This window comes from Arachis stenosperma, chromosome 6 (assembly GCF_014773155.1).
Source record: "Arachis stenosperma cultivar V10309 chromosome 6, arast.V10309.gnm1.PFL2, whole genome shotgun sequence".
NCBI classification, from domain to species: domain Eukaryota; kingdom Viridiplantae; phylum Streptophyta; class Magnoliopsida; order Fabales; family Fabaceae; genus Arachis; species Arachis stenosperma.
The window spans coordinates 113,543,059-113,561,732 of record NC_080382.1 but is presented as its reverse complement, the minus strand read 5'-3'; the positions used below and the strand labels follow the sequence as shown (position 1 = coordinate 113,561,732).

Here is an 18,674-nt window from a genome sequence, read left to right as displayed (position 1 = left end):
AACATGGTGAATATGATGATCAGTGACAATCAAATCTGTTCATCATACTAAGACGAACGTACCTGACAAACACCCGTGTCTACTTGGGTTCGTGCGAATACGTGCTTGGAAAGCACTGACCAACAGCTATGTTTATACATCTCTCAGGCGGCTAATCCACGACTTCGTTGGAGACTTCTCGAAACACCAGTTCAGCCGATTTTTGTGGAGATTAGGGTCTCCATAGTATAGGCTAGAATCCAAAGAAGCAGCATTCTCTGATCCGGAAGATTCGACCTTGTTTGTGGCATTTTGAGTAGGATCACCAAGAGAATGATCTGCTAGAGTTTTACCCTTCGTCATATTGGATGACCACAGCCAATGGCGTTCAATCTGTAGTAGAAGAGATCAATGACCATGGCCCATGGCGTTGATCACATACAGCCTGCCATTGATGAAATCACTCACAAGCAAAAAAGACAGTAATGCCAAAGTTAATTTAGAAAGACAAAACAACTCCAATCCTCAACTATATTCCTATTACTGATTCCAAAAATCCTAAACTCCGTAATCCAACAACCTCTTGATCCACCTGACTAAGACCTGCAAGATAACCATAGCTTGCTTCAAACCATAATCCTCGTGGGATCGACCCTGATTCGCTCAAATATTACTTGGACGACTTAGTGCACTTGCTGGTACAGCTGTACAAAAGTGTGGGGATTCATGCTAGCAAGACTGTTTAGCATTTTTTAGTACTTGATTGACTAAATCAGGGGACTCAGGAATAGCCACTAGGTTTTTTAGCTTTATAATACTAGATTTTAGTCTAGTAGTCATGGGATGAATATTGGAAGAAAGAGATGGAGTTGTGGTAGCAGTAGGTGTACTAGGAGGGAGTTAAATTTCTATCCCAGAAATTAGGATAGTGTTGGTTGCTGTAGTGTTGGTGGTGATTGTGGGAGAGGGAGTTGAGGTATTAGTGTGAGAATTTGGAGGATTGACAATGGGAGACGAGTATAGATTAGATAAAGGAGAGGGTTGTATATTAGAAACAAAAGTAGAATCGAATTGAATAGGTTGAATAATCAAGAGAATGACTCTACCAGGTGCATTATTAGGAGAGGGAGATGAGTATAGTGCAGAAGAATGTGAAGGTTTCCATTTCTGAAAGGAAAAAATAAGTTCATCAAATAGTACATTTCTAGAGATAAAAATCTTGCCTTCCTGATTAAGACATTAATAACCTTTATCGTTCGAATCATAACCCAAAACACATACATTTCAGATTTAAAATTGAACTTTCTTTTATTGTATGATCGTAGCAAGAGATAACAAGCACATCCAAATATTCTTAGAGATATATAATCTGGTGGTTTGAGAAAAAGAGCTTTATAAGGACTATGAAAATTTAGTTTTACTATGGGTAATCTGTTTATAAGAAAACATGCAGTAGTAAAGACAGCATTCCAATATTCTAGGGACATAGATGCAGTAGCCAGAAGAGATAAATTAGTCTCAGTGATATGTCTATACTTCCTTTCTACACTTCCTTGTTGAAAGAAGTAATATATTTTTTTTGAATTGGCTAAATTAGTTAAGCATTTAGAATTAATAGCAATAAGTGTAATCATCCCATTTCTTGGAACAACTAGTTGATCAAAATAATAGATTCCTCCTTTAGCTATTCCTTGAAGGAGATGATTCCGAATAACCTGATTAGGAATTACACAAAAGTCAGGCCAGAATTCAAAAAAGACATGATTGTCTTGAATTAGAACCACGACATTCTTGATAGTAAGGGTTGAATTCGTAAGAAGAAGTGCCGTGAATCATCACAACTGAGCTCTAGATACTATGTTACAAGAATGAATTGTCACGATAGAATTTCACAATAGTTGAGACTCTTAGTGAAAACACTAAGAGCAGTAACAATTAGTTTTCGATTAAAAATGCAATATGAAGAAGAGAGAAAGAGAGAGAGAATTATCTCATAAAATAGAATTGATTACTTCATATCATTTTTCACACACTGAAATACATATATATACTCACTAGAGTAGAGGAGCTAATAAAACTGCTGAGATGGACAAAACAGAATAACCGAATATCCACCTTCAGTAACTACTAACTAACACTAGCTATAATTGGTTAACAAATCATTTTTTATTTGTATGCTTACCCTCAACAGTTACAATATTTATTTTGGCTTTGTTTGTTTGAATGGAAAATGAAAAGAAAGAAAAAAAAGAAAAGAAATTAAAAAAAATTATTTTTCATTATTTGGTTGAATGAAAAAATAATAAAAAAAAGAATGAATAGTGTAAAAAAGTAAGTGAGACTCATTGAAATTTTTTTTTCTTTTAATATTAAATGGAAAATAAAAAAATATAATTAATATTATCTTCTTATTTTTTAATATATTTTAAAATATGCAAAGATAGAATTATTTTTTATAACATTTTATATATATATATATATATATATATATATATATATATATATATATATATATTTTCATTTAAATATATTGAAAAAAATTCATTCAATTTTTTATTTATTTTATTTATTTTCTTTTAATCAAACAAAGTCTTAATAAAAGGTTTAATAGATTATACAAATCGTAGTACTTTATTAATATTTTTTAAAAATGATACGATATAACTTTATTAATATTAGTATTATTTTAAAAATAATATTTAAAATTAATTTTATTTGAGTTGTTCTAATAATTGTCTTTTTATCCGTGCAAAATTTAGAAAGGGATTTGGATCCTCTAAAGTTTGAATTTTATTTTAAAGAATAAAATGTAATTTATCACCATTAATTTTATAAGTGGAACCATAAATAAATATAAAAATAATTATTTAAAAATAGAAATACTTTAATTTTTAAAATAAAATTTAAATTTTAGAGAATTTTTTTGGTGACTCATTTTAAAGAATTTAAATCCCTTAAGAGAGGACGTAAAATTAAAAATTTATAATATACAGAAATACATGTACTTGACTTACTTTAGTGCCTCGGTGACTGTTTCTTTCCTGAGTTTTCGTGCTAGTCAAAACTAAAATTTGAATTTGGTTACATTAAGAATTGTTTACATATATTATAGGAAACATTTCAAGTGTATTGGGAGTATTGGTACATCAGTTGTTTTAACCGTTGATCTAAATTATAAAAAATATATATAATATATATTAATTAAAATCAACGGCTAAAACAATTGATACACCGGTACTCTCTAATGTACTTGAAATGTTTCCTATATTATAACCCAAACTAAAAAATCATAAATATATGTTGATTAGAATATTTTTTTTCAATTATATTAGATAAACATCAAGATATGTTATTAAAATTAATTATTAATATAAAATAAATATTAAAATTTAATTATTAAAAAAAGTGCAGCACACTCTCAATTGCTGGTGTGTGTAACATTTTGACTATTAACATTTGCTTGGGTTTTGGAGACTTCACATTGATTTCACTGAACCTGCTTTTGAATCTCTCCTCCTCTCTGATCTGCATTCCCCATTAACCATGGCTGAATCATTCATATTCAATGTGGCACAATCATTGATAAGAAAGCTGGCTTCTCCTGCATACGAAGCGGCTACTCAACTCATTGGTGTGTACGATGACTTGCAAGACTTCAAACACACTCTCTCATACGTCAAAGCTGTGCTGTTAGATGTTGAGCAAAAGCAAGAGCAGAACCACTGGTGCGCGAAATTGTGATCACTATACAACTTTGCACAACTAACCAGCAAGTGCACTGGGTCGTCCAAGTAATACCTTACGTGAGTAAGGGTCGATCCCACGGAGATTGTTGGTATGAAGCAAGCTATGGTCACCTTGTAAATCTTAGTCAGGCAGACTCAAATGGGTATAGATGATGAATAAAACATAAAGATAAAGATAGAGATACTTATGTATATCATTGGTGAGAGCTTCAGATAAGCGTATGAAGATGCCTTCCCTTCCGTCTCTCTGCTTTCCTACTGTCTTCATCCAATCCTTCTTACTCCTTTCCATGGCAAGCTTATGCAAGGGTTTCACCGTTGTCAGTGGCTACCTCCCATCCTCTCAGTGAAAATGTTCCTATGCTCTGTCACAGCATATGGCTAATCAGCTGTCGGTTCTCGGTCAGGCCGGAATAGAATCCAGCGATTCTTTTGCGTCTGTCACTAACGCCCCGCCTGCTAGGAGTTTGAAGCACGTCACAGTCATTCAATCATTGAATCCTACTCAGAATACCACAGACAAGGTTAGACCTTCCGGATTCTCTTGAATGCTGCCATCAGTTCTCGCCTATACCACGAAGATTCCGGTTAAAGAATCCAAGAGATAAACACTAGAGCCTCGTATGCTTGTAGAACAAGAGTGGTTGTCAGTCACTTTGTTCATGAGTGAGAATGATGATGAGTGTCACGGATCATCACATTCATCAAGTTGAAGAACAAGTGATATCTTGGACAAAGAACAAGCGGAATTGAATAGAAGAACAATAGTAATTGCATTAATACTCGAGGTACAGCAGAGCTCCACACCTTAATCTATGGTGTGTAGAAACTCCACCGTTGAAAATACATAAGAACAAGGTCTAGGCATGGCCATGAGGCCAGCCCCCAAATGATCTAAGAACTAGATGTCCAAAGATGATCTAGAGATCTAAAGTGATCAAAAGATGTAAATACAATAGTAAAAGGTCCTATATATAGAAAACTAGTAGCCTAGGGTGTACAGAGATGAGTAAATGACATAAAAATCTACTTCCGGGCCCACTTGGTGTGTGCTTGGGCTGAGCAATGAAGCGTTTTCGTGTAGAGACTCTTCTTGGAGTTAAACGCCAGCTTTTATGCCAGTTTGGGCGTTTAACTCCGAATTTGGTGCCAGTTCCGGCGTTTAACGCTGGGAAATCTGAAGGTGACTTTGAACGCCGGTTTGGGCCATCAAATCTTGGGCAAATTATGGACTATCATATATTGATGGAAAGCCCAGGATGTCTACTTTCCAACGACGTTGAGAACGCGCCAATTGGACTTCTGTAGCTCCAGAAAATCTACTTTGAGTGCAGGGAGGTCAGAATCCAATAGCATCTGCAGTCCTTTTCAGTCTCTGAATCAGATTTTTGCTCAGATCCCTCAATTTCAGCCAGAAAATACCTGAAATCACAGAAAAACACACAAACTCATAGTAAAGTCCAGAAAAGTGAATTTTAACTAAAAACTAATAGAAATATACTAAAAACTCAACTCAAACTACCAAAAACATACTAAAAACAATGCCAAAAAGCGTATAAATTATCCGCTCATCACAACACCAAACTTAAATTGTTGCTTGTCCTCAAGCAACTGAAAATCAAATAAGATAAAAAGAAGAGAATATACTATAGACTCCAAATTATCAATGAAACTTAGCTCCAAATTAGATGAGCGGGACTAGTAGCTTTTTGCCTCCGAACAGTTTTGGCATCTCACTCTATCCTTTGAAATTCAGAATGATTGGCTTCTTTAGGAACTCAGAATCCAGATAGTGTCATTGATTCTCCTAGTTAAGTATGATGATTCTTGAACACAGCTACTTATTGAGTCTTGGCCGTGGCCCAAAGCACTCTGTCTTCCAGTATTACCACCGGATACATACATGCCACAGACACATAATTGGGTGAACCTTTTCAGATTGTGACTCAGCTTTGCTAGAGTCCCCAATTAGAGGTGTCCAGGGTTCTTAAGCACACTCTTTTTGCCTTGGGTCACAACTTTATTTCTTTCTTTTTCTTTCTTTTTCTTTTTCTCCCCTTTTTCGTTTTTTTTCGCTTGCTTCTCTCTTTTTTTGTATTCACTGCTTTTTCTTGCTTCAAGAATCATTTTTATGATTTTTCAGATCCTCAGTAACATGTCTCCTTTTTCATCATTCTTTCAAGAGCCAACAATTTTAACATTCATGAACAACAAATTCAAAAGACATATGCACTGTTCAAGCATACATTCAGAAAACAAAAAGTATTGTCACCACATCAAACTAATTAAGCTAGTTTTAAAGATGAATTCGAAATCTTGTACTTCTTGTTCTTTTGTAATAAAAACAGTTTTCATTTAAGAAAGGTGATGGATTCATATTCATAGCTTTAAGGCATAGACGCTAAGACACTAATGATCACAAGACACAAACATAGATAAACATAAGCATGAAAATTTCAAAAAACAGAAAAACAAAGAACAAGGAAATTAAAGAACGGGTCCACCTTAGTGATAGCGGCTTGTTCTTCCTCTTGAAGATCCTATGGAGTGCTTGAGCTCTTCAATGTCTCTTCCTTGTCTTTGTTGCTCCTCTCTCATGATTCTTTGATCTTCTCTAATTTCATGAAGGAGAATGGAGTGTTCTTGGTGCTCCACCCTTAGTTGTCCCATGTTGGAACTCAATTCTCCTAGGGAGGTGTTGATTTGCTCCCAATAGTTTTTGTGGAGGAAAGTGCATCCCTTGAGGCATCTTAGGGACTTCATGAGGAGGAGGATCTCTTGTTTGCTCCATCCTTTTCTTAGTGATGGGCTTGAGGTCATGCCTTCTCAGTTGAACCGGCTTCCCTCTTGAATTTCTCTTCCATTGGGCGTCCTCTTCACAGATATCTATGAGGACTTGGTCCAACCTTTTGATCAAAGTTGACCCTTCTTCATGGCCACAACTTCATAGAAGTCGTCCTCTTTCTAGAGGTTTCTCCGGCCTTGGATGCCATAAATGGTTATGGAAAAACAAAAAGCAATGCTTTTACCACACCAAACTTAAAAGGTTTGCTCATCCTCGAGCAAAAGAAGAAAGATGAGAGTAGAAGAAGAAGAAATAGAGGAGAGGGAGATGGCTTTGTGTTTGGCCAAAGAGGGGGAGAAGTGGTGTTTAGATGGTGTGAAAATGAAGGAGTGAAGAAGGGTTTATGGGGAAGAGGTGTTGAGGTGATTGGTGAATGGGTGAAGAAGAAAGAGGGTGGTGGGGTTGGTGGGGATCCTGTGGGGTCCACAGATCCTGAGGTGTCAAGGAAAAGTCATCCCTGCACCAAATGGCATGCAAAATCACGTTTTGAGCCAATTCTGGCGTTAAACGCCGGGCTGGTGCCCCTTTCTGGCGTTTAACGCCAGGTTCTTGCCCTTTCCTGGCGTTTAACGCCAGTCTGGTGCCCTTTTCTGGCGTTAAACGCCCAAAATGGTGCCAGACTGGGCGTTAAACGCCCAACTGCTAGCCTTACTGGCGTTTAAACGCCAGTAGGTTCTTCCTCCAGGGTGTGCTGTTTTTCTTCCTGTTTTTCATTCTGTTTTTGCTTTTTCAATTGATTTTGTGACTTCTTATGATCATCAACCTACAAAAAACATAAAATAACAAAAGAAAATAGATAAAATATATCATTGGGTTGCCTCCCAACAAGCGCTTCTTTAATGTCAGTAGCTTGACAGAGGGCTCTCATGGAGCCTCATATTTTCTCAGAGCAATGTTGGAACCTCCCAACACCAAACTTAGAGTTTGAATGTGGGGGTTCAACACCAAACTTAGAGTTTGGTTGTGGCCTCCCAACACCAAACTTAGAGTTTGACTGTGGGGGCTCTGCTTAACTCTGAGTTGAGAGGAGCTCTTCATGCTTCCTCTCCATGGTGACAGAGGGATATCCTTGAGCCTTGAACACAAAGGATTCTTCATTCACTTGAATGATCAGTTCACCTCTATCAACATCAATCACAGCCTTGGCTGTGGCTAGGAAGGGTCTGCCAAGGATGATGGTTTCATCCATGCACTTCCCAGTCTCTAGGACTATGAAATCAGCAGGGATGTAATGGTCTTCAATCTTCACCAAAACATCCTCTACAAGTCCATAAGCTTGTTTTCTTGAGTTGTCTGCCATCTCTAGTGAGATTCTTGCAGCTTGTACCTCAAAGATCCCTAGCTTCTCCATTACAGAGAGAGGCATGAGGTTTACACTTGACCCTAAGTCACACAGAGCCTTCTTGAAGGTCATGGTGCCTATGGTGCAAGGTATGGAAAACTTCCCAGGATCTTGTCTCTTTTGAGGTAATTTCTGCCTAGACAAGTCATCCAGTTCTTTGGTGAGCAAAGGAGGTTCATCCTCCCAAGTCTCATTTCCAAATAACTTGTCATTTAGCTTCATGATTGCTCCAAGGTATTTAGCAACTTGCTCTTCAGTGACATACTCATCCTCTTCAGAGGAAGAATACTCATCAGAGCTCATGAATGGCAGAAGTAAGTCCAATGGAATCTCTATGGTCTCATTTTGAGCCTCAGATTCCCATGGTTCCTCTTTGGGGAACTCATTGGAGGTCAGTGCACGCCCACTGAGGTCTTCCTCAGTGGCGTTCACTTCCTCTCCTTCCTCTCCAAATTCGGCCATGTTGATGGCCTTGCACTCTCCTTTTGGATTTTCTTCTGTGTTGCTTGGGAGAGTACTAGGAGGGAGTTCAGTAATTTTTTTGCTCAGCTGTCCCACTTGTGTCTCCAAATTTCTAATGGAGGACCTTGTTTCAGTCATGAAACTTTGAGTGGTTTTGATTAGATCAGAGACCATGGTTGCTAAGTTAGAGGGGTTCTGCTTAGAACTCTCTGTCTGTTGCTGAGAAGATGATGGAAACGGCTTGCCATTGCTAAACCTGTTTCTTCCACCATTATTGTTGAAACCTTGTTGAGGTCTCTCTTGATTCTTCCATGAGAAATTTGGGTGATTTCTCCATGAAGAATTGTAGGTGTTTCCATAGGGTTCTCCTAGGTAATTCACCTCTTTCATTGAAGGGTTCTCAGGATCATAAGCTTCTTCTTCAGATGAAGCATCCTTAGTGCTGCTTGGTGCATTTTGCATTCCAGACAGACTTTGAGAAATCAAATTGACTTGTTGAGTCAATATCTTGTTCTGAGCCAGAATGGCATTCAGAGTATCAATCTCAAGAACTCCTTTCTTCTGATTAGTCCCATTGTTCACAGGATTCCTTTCAAAGGTATACATGAATTGGTTATTTGCAACCATTTCAATTAGCTCTTGAGCTTCTGTAGGCGTCTTCTTCAAATGAAGAGATCCTCCAGCAGAGCTATCCAAAGACATCTTGGACAGTTCAGAGAGACCATCATAGAAAATACCTATGATGCTCCATTCAGAAAGCATGTCAGAAGGATATTTTCTGATTAATTGTTTGTATCTTTCCCAAGCTTCATAGAGGGATTCTCCATCCTTCTGTCTGAAGGTTTGGACTTCCACTCTAAGCTTACTCAATTTTTGAGGTGGAAAGAACTTTGCCAAGAAGGTATTGACTAGATTTTCCCATGAGTCCAGGCTTTCTTTAGGTTGTGAGTCCAACCATGTTCTAGCTCTGTCTCTTACAGTAAAAGGGAATAGCATAAGTCTGTAGACCTCAGGGTCAACCCCATTAGTCTTGACAGTGTCACAGATTTGCAAGAATTCAGCTAAGAACTGATGAGGATCTTCCAATGGAAGTCCATGGAACTTGCAATTCTGTTGCATTAGAGAAACCAATTGAGGCTTAAGCTCAAAGTTGTTTGCTCCAATGGCAGGGATAGAGATGCTTCTCCCATAGAAGTCGGGAGTAGGTGCAGTAAAGTCACCCAGCACCTTCCTTGCATTGTTGGCATTGTTGTTGTTTTCGGCTGCCATGGGTTCTTCTTCTTTGAAGAATTCGGTCAGGTCCTCAACAGAGAGTTGTGCCTTAGCTTCTCTTAGCTTTCGCTTCAAGGTCCTTTCAGGTTCAGGGTCAGGTTCAACAAGAATGCCTTTGTCTTTGTTCCTGCTCATATGAAAGAGAAGAGAACAAGAAAATATGGAATCCTCTATGTCACAGTATAGAGATTCCTTGAGGTGTCAGAGGAGAAAAAATAGAAGGCAGAAGTAGAAAATTCGAACTTATCAAAGAAGATGGAGTTCGAATTTTGCATTAAGGAGTAGTGTTAGTCCATAAATAGAAGGATGTGAGAAGGGAGGAAGAAATTTTCGAAAATTAAGTTAAAAAGATTTTGAAAACATTTTGAAAAACCTTAATTGATTTTCGAAAACCAAGAGTGGGAAAGAAATCAAGTGAGTTTTGAAAAAGAATTTGAAATTAGAAATTAAAAAGATTTGATTGAAAACTATTTTGAAAAAGATGTGATTAAAAAGATATGATTGAAAAGTTATGGTTTTAAAAAGATGTGATTGAGAAGATATGATTTGAAAAACATTTTAAAAAGATTTGATTTTAAAAATTAATGACTTGCCTAACAAGAAAAGATATGATTCAAACATTAAACCTTCCTCAACAGAAAAGGCAGCATACTTGAATTATTCAATCAAATCATTAATTGTTAGCAAGTATCTTTGAAAAAGGAAAGAAATTGATTTTGAAAACATTTGATTGAAAGGATTTGATTTGAAAAAGATTTGATTTTGAAAAACTTTGAAAACTTGAAAAAAAATCTGAATTAAAAACAGAATCTTCCCTCTTGTGCCATCCTGGCGTTAAACGCTCAGAATGGTGCACATTCTGGCGTTTAACGCCCAAAACTCTACCCTTTTGGGCGTTAAACGCCCAGCCAGGTACCCTGGCTGGCGTTTAAACGCCAGTCTGTCTTCTTCACTGGGCATTTTTGAATGCCCAGCTTTTTCTGTATAATTCCTCTGCAGTATGTTCTGAATCTTTAATTCTCTGTATTATTGACTTGAAAAGACACAAATTAAAAATATTTTTGGATTTTTAATAATGAGGAATAATCAAAATGCAACTAAAATCAAATAACAATGCATGCAAGACACCAAACTTAGCAGTTTGTATACTATTGACACTAACAAAATGAGAATGCACATAAGAAATAACAAAACACTCAAGTCAATAGAATTCAAAGATCAAAACAAGGAAATCATCAAGAACAACTTGAAGATAAATGAAGACACATGCATAAATTTGAAAAATGCAAGAAGAACAGAAACATGCAATTGACACCAAACTTAAAATGAGACACTAGACTTAAACAAGAAATATTTTTTTGTTTTTATGATTTTGTAATTTTTTTGGATTTTTCAAAAATTAAGTGGAGGAAGAAAATAAAGGTATCAAAATTCTTAATGAGAATTCCAGGAATCATGCAATGTTAGTCTAAAGCTTTAGTCTAAAGGAATTAGACATAGCTAGCTAAGCTTCAGCAGGACATTGCATTCAAGAGCTAAATTGATGATGATCAATCAGCTTTGGTGATGATAAGAACATCACCTTGAAACACTAGAATTCATTCTTAAGAACTCTGAAGAAAAATAATACCTAATCTAAGCAACAAGATGAACCGTCAGTTGTCCATACACAAAACAATCCCCGGCAACGGCGCCAAAAACTTGGTGCGCGAAATTGTGATCACTACACAACTTTGCACAACTAACCAGCAAGTGCACTGGATCGTCCAAGTAATACCTTACGTGAGTAAGGGTCGATCCCACGGAGATTGTTGGTATGAAGCAAGCTATGGTCACCTTGTAAATCTTAGTCAGGCAGACTCAAATGGGTATAGATGATGAATAAAACATAAAGATAAAGATAGAGATACTTATGTATATCATTGGTGAGAGCTTCAGATAAGCGTATGAAGATGCCTTCCCTTCCGTCTCTCTACTTTCCTACTGTCTTCATCCAATCCTTCTTACTCCTTTCCATGGCAAGCTTATGCAAGGGTTTCACCGTTGTCAGTGGCTACCTCCCATCCTCTCAGTGAAAATGTTCCTATGCTCTGTCACAGCATATGGCTAATCAGCTGTCGGTTCTCGGTCAGGCCGGAATAGAATCTAGTGATTCTTTTGCGTCTGTCACTAACGCCCCGCCTGCTAGGAGTTTGAAGCACGTCACAGTCATTCAATCATTGAATCCTACTCAGAATACCACAGACAAGGTTAGACCTTCCGGATTCTCTTGAATGCTGCCATTAGTTCTCGCCTATACCACGAAGATTCCGGTTAAAGAATCCAAGAGATAAACACTAGAGCCTCGTATGCTTGTAGAACAAGAGTGGTTGTCAGTCACTTTGTTCATGAGTGAGAATGATGATGAGTGTCACGGATCATCACATTCATCAAGTTGAAGAACAAGTGATATCTTGGACAAAGAACAAGCGGAATTGAATAGAAGAACAATAGTAATTGCATTAATACTCGAGGTACAGCAGAGCTCCACACCTTAATCTATGGTGTGTAGAAACTCCACCGTTGAAAATACATAAGAACAAGGTCTAGGCATGGCCATGAGGCCAGCCCCCAAATGATCTAAGAACTAGATGTCCAAAGATGATCTAGAGATCTAAAGTGATCAAAAGATGTAAATACAATAGTAAAAGGTCCTATATATAGAAAACTAGTAGCCTAGGGTGTACAGAGATGAGTAAATGACATAAAAATCTACTTCCGGGCCCACTTGGTGTATGCTTGGGCTGAGCAATGAAGCATTTTCATGTAGAGACTCTTCTTGGAGTTAAACGCCAGCTTTTATGCCAGTTTGGGCGTTTAACTCCGAATTAGGTGCCAGTTCCGACGTTTAACGCTGGGAAATCTGAAGGTGACTTTGAACGCCGGTTTGGGCCATCAAATCTTGGGCAAAGTATGGACTATCATATATTGCTGGAAAGCTCAGGATGTCTACTTTCCAACGCCGTTGAGAGCGCGCCAATTGGGCTTCTGTAGCTCCAGAAAATTCACTTTGAGTGCAGGGAGGTCAGAATCCAACAGCATCTGCAGTCCTTTTCAGTCTCTGAATCAGATTTTTGCTCAGATCCCTCAATTTCAGCCAGAAAATACCTGAAATCACAGAAAAACACACAAACTCATAGTAAAGTCCAGAAAAGTGAATTTTAACTAAAAACTAATAGAAATATACTAAAAACTCAACTCAAACTACCAAAAACATACTAAAAACAATGCCAAAAAGCGTATAAATTATCCGCTCATCAACCACGCACTGCGAGAATGGCTGAAGCAAATCAAGCACGTTTTCTCTGATGCCGAGATCGTGCTTGACGAACTCGAGTGCGAGATTTTGCGGAAGCAAGTTGTCAAAGCCTATGGTACCACCAAACACAAGGTAGGCCGCTTCTTCTCGAGTTCTAATTCGCTTGTTTTTCGTTATAAGATGAGTAAAAAATTAGAAGAAATGAAGAAAAGATTAAATCTGGTTGCGGCTGATAGGAATAAGTTTGGGCTTGAAAGAATTGAAGTTGATAGGCGAGTTGTGCATAGGAGGGAAATGACTTATTCCCATGTTGTTGAGTCAAATGCCATAGGGAGGGACTTTGATAAAGAGAAGATCATAAAGCTTTTGTTGCAGGAAAATCCGCATACCTCAGTTATTCCAGTAGTGGGAATTGGAGGTGTGGGGAAGACTACCCTTGCTAAATTGGTGTACAATGATTAGAGGATAACAGAGTCTTTTCCATTGAAAATGTGGATCTGTGTTTCTGATGACTTTGACATCAACCAATTGTTGATCAAAATTATCATGTGTGCTAGTGAAGGAGATCTTGCATCTTCTTATTCTCCTGTTGGCCAATAAAATGTGAAAGATTTGGATGTGCAGCAACTGCAACATGCTCTAAGAAAAAAAATTGCTGGGAAGAAATTCCTACTCGTCTTGGACGATGTATGGAATGATGATCGTGTTAAATGGCTCGAATTAAGAGATTTGCTAGAAATGATGGGTTCTAACGAAAGTAAGATCTTGGTGACTACTCGTAGTCCCACTATCGCTTCCATGATGGGTACTGTTAGCTCCTACAATTTAGAAGGCCTTTCTTTAAAGAATTCATTGTCTTTATTTGTTAGATGGGCCTTTAAAGAAGGTGAAGAGAAGAAGTATCCGAAATTGATGAATATTGCGAGAGAAATTGTGAAAAAATGTAGTGGCGTTCCTTTGGCAATAAGAACACTGGGGAGTTCATTGTTTTCAAAACATAAGATAGATGAGTGGGAACATGTGCGAGATAATGAGATATGGAAACTGTCACAAAAGGAAAATGACATTTTACTTGTTTTAAAATTAAGCTATGATCAAATGCCATCATATTTAAAGCATTGCTTTGCTATGTTTTCTCTTTTCCCAAAGGATTACGTATTCATCAGCGCAACTGTCTCTTCTCTTTGGGGAGCACTTGGTCTCATTCCATCATCAGTAGAAAACAAGTCTTTGGAAGATATTGCCAATCAATATTTACTTGAATTAATGTCAAAATCTTTTCTTCAGGATTTTATTGACTTTGGGGCTGGCTATTGTTTTAAAATACATGATTTAATGCACGATCTTGCTATCTATGTTGCAAAAGATCAGTGTGTGTGTGTCAACTTGAACATCCAAAATATGCCTGAGAATGTTCAGCATCTGTCTTTTTTGGCAAAGCATATGCCTGACAAATCTCATATTCCAGAATCAGTAACTCTCCGAACTATATTGTTTCCTGTACATGAAATTGGAATTGACGAAGCTTTTCTCAATACATGGGTGTTGAAGCATAAATACCTGTATATGTTGGACTTAAGTAATTCAACTTATGAAACATTACCTTGGTTCATTCATAAGTTGAAGCACTTAAGATTTCTTGATCTGCAATATAATCATAAAGTGAAGAGATTGCCTGATTCTATATGCATGCTCCAATGTTTGCAAACTTTCTTGCTTGTTGGGTGTACCGAGCTTGAAGTATTACCCAGAGGTTTAGAAAAGTTAATTAGCCTTCGACGTTTGGGGATAACCACAAAGCAGGTTTCTTTGCCTGAGAAGGAGATTGCAAACTTGAACTTTCTTCAAAGATTGCATATCTTGTTTAGCGAGAATTTAGAGTCTTTATTTCTCGGGATAAAATTACCTACTCTTAAGACATTGATTATTGGAAAATGTAGCGATTTGAAGTTTCTAACAATTGATCCCAAGCATTTTCCCTAATTAGAGTATATCCATATTAATGGGTGTGACAAGTTGGAATTTCCAGAGGAATATGAATGTGGAACCAAAGACTCCAACATGAGATTGAAATGTATATGGCTTGAATCTTTACCACAGTTGGTGACCCTGCCTCCATGGGTTCAATCATCTACAAATACATTACACACCTTGATAATTAGAGGTTGCATCAACTTTGAGGTGTTTCCTAAATGGCTATCATCTTTGATTTGTTTGAATAGGCTTAGAATTTGTGATTGTCCAAAGTTGATGTCACTCCTGAATGATTTTCATTGCCTCACAGCCCTTGAAAGTTTGGTAATTGTCAATTGTCCAAAGTTGTGTAGAAAATGTGTGGCAGGAGTAGGAGAGTATTGGCCCAGGATATCTCACATCAAGGAAGTAATCATTGATCGACCATAACACTTTAGATCGACGGTTGCGATGGCAAATGATTAGTTGGAGTCTTTCTGATTTTATCATTTTTCTTTTCATTTATGTCTCTTTCAATCAAGTGGAATGATGATTTATTTGTGTGCTGAAATCTTTCATAAAAGTATTGTTTCAATATACTTATATTAGTTCTTCTTCTCTCTTTATATAGACTTATTGAATAGTACATTACTTGGGTGTTGTTTAAATTAATGCTGTTTTATTAGTGTCTAAAAAATACAGCATTTTGTTGCTTTAATACACATTTTTTTAATGGAGCTATTGCTATTATAAGCTTTCTTTCAGAAGAAATTTGAAACATATATATCTTTGGTATTAAGTAATTAAATGAAGAACAATTTCATAATAATTTTCCTGTATTACTGACTCAATAACCATAATAATGCAGAAAATTTCCTCTAAAACAGAAAAACAAAGCTAAGTTTCCTCTAAAGTCTGATGTATTAAATCCCCAGTTCTCCATCCATATGAGGGGAATTTAGAAATTGACTTAGACGACATGCTGCATAACAACATAAGCTATGTCGAGTCTGAATTAGCTATGTATACGATCCTGCAAACTATTCTCTGTAACCAGTGATCTCAGATAGTGGTGTTCGACTTTCTTGCTGAACTTTTGGGTATAGTCCATGGGTGTTGAGACAGATTTGCACCCCGAATAAGCCATAATCTTTTAATAAGTCCAAAGTGTATTTTCTTGCACCCCGAAAAAAGTGACTATTTACTTGAAAATGGTTATAATAATTTTCATTAATAGATATGATAGTTGAAATATAGACATATAATATGTTAAATAATTCAGACAAATATGTATAGTCACCACTATCATTGCCGGTCACATGCCACTATAACATTCTATGTATAAGTGCATTTAGTTGAAGACCCTACAATTTTTGCGAATCTCCCCGTCATTCCCAACCAAAATCTTAATCTTTCCATCTTTATCATCGCATCTGCAAAACTCTTTTGAAACTTGTCACCATTCAAAGCAAAACTAGACACAAAATCTTTAGTGGAACTATCCAAAGCAAGCTCCTGGTCAATCTGCAACACACCTCTGTTCAAAAGAATCTGCTTGTAGAACTCATTATCAACTATAAACGAAGTATTCTGATCCAAGAATGCACTTGGAGGCGAAACTTGAACTCTTCCCGCCTTTGGGTTACAAACCTTCACAAGCTTAGAATCCAATGCAGGATCCATTGTAGGATCATGTTTCTCATTAAAACTCAAAAGCCTTCGATGAAAGGAAACACAATGACCAACACCAACACTATGTGGACCCAAGAGAACCACCATTTCCTCTACCGTCATTCCCTTGTTTGCGAAAAATTGTGATATAAATTGCATCGGTGCACTTGCTCGTGGTATGTCAACGTCGCTGTTGTTGGATACTAAACCGTCGCGCCGTCCGGTGGGGATGGCGTATTTGGGTCCACCGGAAAAGGCCACGGCATCTCTTGTGGCTAGTGTTATGATATCTGCGCATGAAACTGTAGAAGGCATTCATATTCTAGGGTCTCTTTCACCTCATCAATAAAGTCGTATCCTCGAACGGTAGCGTTTTGGACCTGTGCTCTTCTCTGAGGTGTTTCTTGGGGAGTCTATGAGTATGGATGCATCACAGTCCTGCACAATTAAAATCTTGTGTGTTTGGTATTATCATTGTATATTGGTGATGCCACGTAATCAAATTATTTTTGTAATTAAAATTTAATTAAGTTTGTTTAATAATTTATGGAGTAATTACCCAAATTAGTCCCTGAGGATTTTAAAAACGGACACTTTAATCCCCGAAGAAAATTAATACACAAAAACACCCTCAAAGATTTTTTCCGGCGAACAATTTAGTCCTTGGCTTGATTTCTCCGTTTGTGATTGACGGAAAATGATGAAGTGGCACGTCTGAAGGCCACGTGGACTGCTACGTGTCAGGTGACGCGGTTGGACAAATTAGTCCCTATCCTCGTCAGCAAAACAGCGTCGTTTTTCGCGTTTGAGAGGAATATAAAAAGTCTCTCTTCACTTCATAGGAAGGTAAAAGACCCTAACCCCATCTTTGTTCAGTTCAGTTTTTTACAGAGGAAACCATACCTTGTTGGAGCGTTCATCTTCTACATCATCACCCACTTCATCTCCCACATCATTCTCATTAGCAGAACGGCGTTATTTGTAACTGTGGTGCCCCTCATTTTTCTTCTCTACAAATAAAAAATCTACCGTGGCGCCCTCCTCGTATTCTGAAATTGAGCATGTCCCAAATGGCAAGTAGTGCAGGAGACTCAGCCACTTTTAACTGCTGCGGATGGAGGTTCGTCCATGAGGGCGGTGAGAATCTGAGTTTAAGTAAGGGACAACACCCGAAATGCCTATGTGGTCTCTATGCAATTATCTCCAAATCCGGCACCGTCGAGAATCCAGGAAGGTTGTTCTTCGGGTGTCCAAGGTATAAGGTAATTACCGATTCTGTTGTTGGGCTCAAATCATTTGGATTTAGAATCTTGTTAACACATTGAGGGTTTGGACGTTGCAGGAAAAACTACCTTCCTGCAAATTCTTTGTATGGGTTGACATGGTTTTTGACCTCAATGGAAAGAATGTTGGGTTGAAAGAAGTTGCTGTTGCTAATGACTTGGTGGGTGATTTCCGAGAGACTTTGTTGGAGCTGCAAGACAGGGTGGGTGTGTTAGAGAACAATGAAAATGCAGTTGTGAAGAAAAACTGGAAAAATATTTGCTTTAATCTATACTTATCGGTTGGATTTATTGTGTTAATTTATGTAGTTATGTTTAATTGCTCTGCAAAAGCTTAGATTTGTATGTTTATTCTGAATTTATGAATGAAATCAAAGTATTGTGCATATTATGCAATTTTTTTTGGGTGAATTTTGAGGACATTTGTGTTGAATTTCATACGAGTAGCTGCATTATTATGTTCGGAAACAAATATAAATCAAAAGGGTATTTTCTAATTAGCTATTGACGTCGAGATTTTTGCTAGTAAAGAATTTTATAAAGTCGCGTTGTAAGTATAGATTCTAAACCAACAAGAATCCCTTCGTACAAACGTTTTGGTTGTCACAAGTAACAAACCCCTAAATAAATTGATAACCGAAGTATTTAAACCTCGGGCCGTCTTCTCAAGGAATTGCAGGGAGGTATGTTCTTATTATTGGTTATGAGTTTTGTAAATTGGGGGTTTTAAAAATGAGGAACAAGTAATTTAAATTACAATTAAAATAAGTAAAAGACTGTAAAATAAATAAATAACTGTAAAATAAACTTTTGACAAGGTATG

At 37.2% G+C, this 18,674-nt stretch overlaps 1 non-coding gene and 2 pseudogenes across 1 annotated transcript; 2 read left to right on the top strand and 1 right to left on the bottom strand.

Moving 5' to 3' along the window:
- The first annotated feature begins 3,522 nt into the window (after positions 1–3,522).
- Positions 3,523–15,347, top strand: LOC130932986 (putative disease resistance protein RGA1; annotated as a pseudogene).
- LOC130938056 (small nucleolar RNA R71) lies at positions 9,131–9,238 on the top strand. Its single transcript, XR_009069238.1, has one exon. It is a non-coding gene; the product is annotated as a small nucleolar RNA R71 (small nucleolar RNA).
- Positions 15,348–16,248: 901 nt separating the features above from the next.
- LOC130934425 (peroxidase 44-like) lies at positions 16,249–17,569 on the bottom strand (annotated as a pseudogene).
- Positions 17,570–18,674: the final 1,105 nt, after the last annotated feature.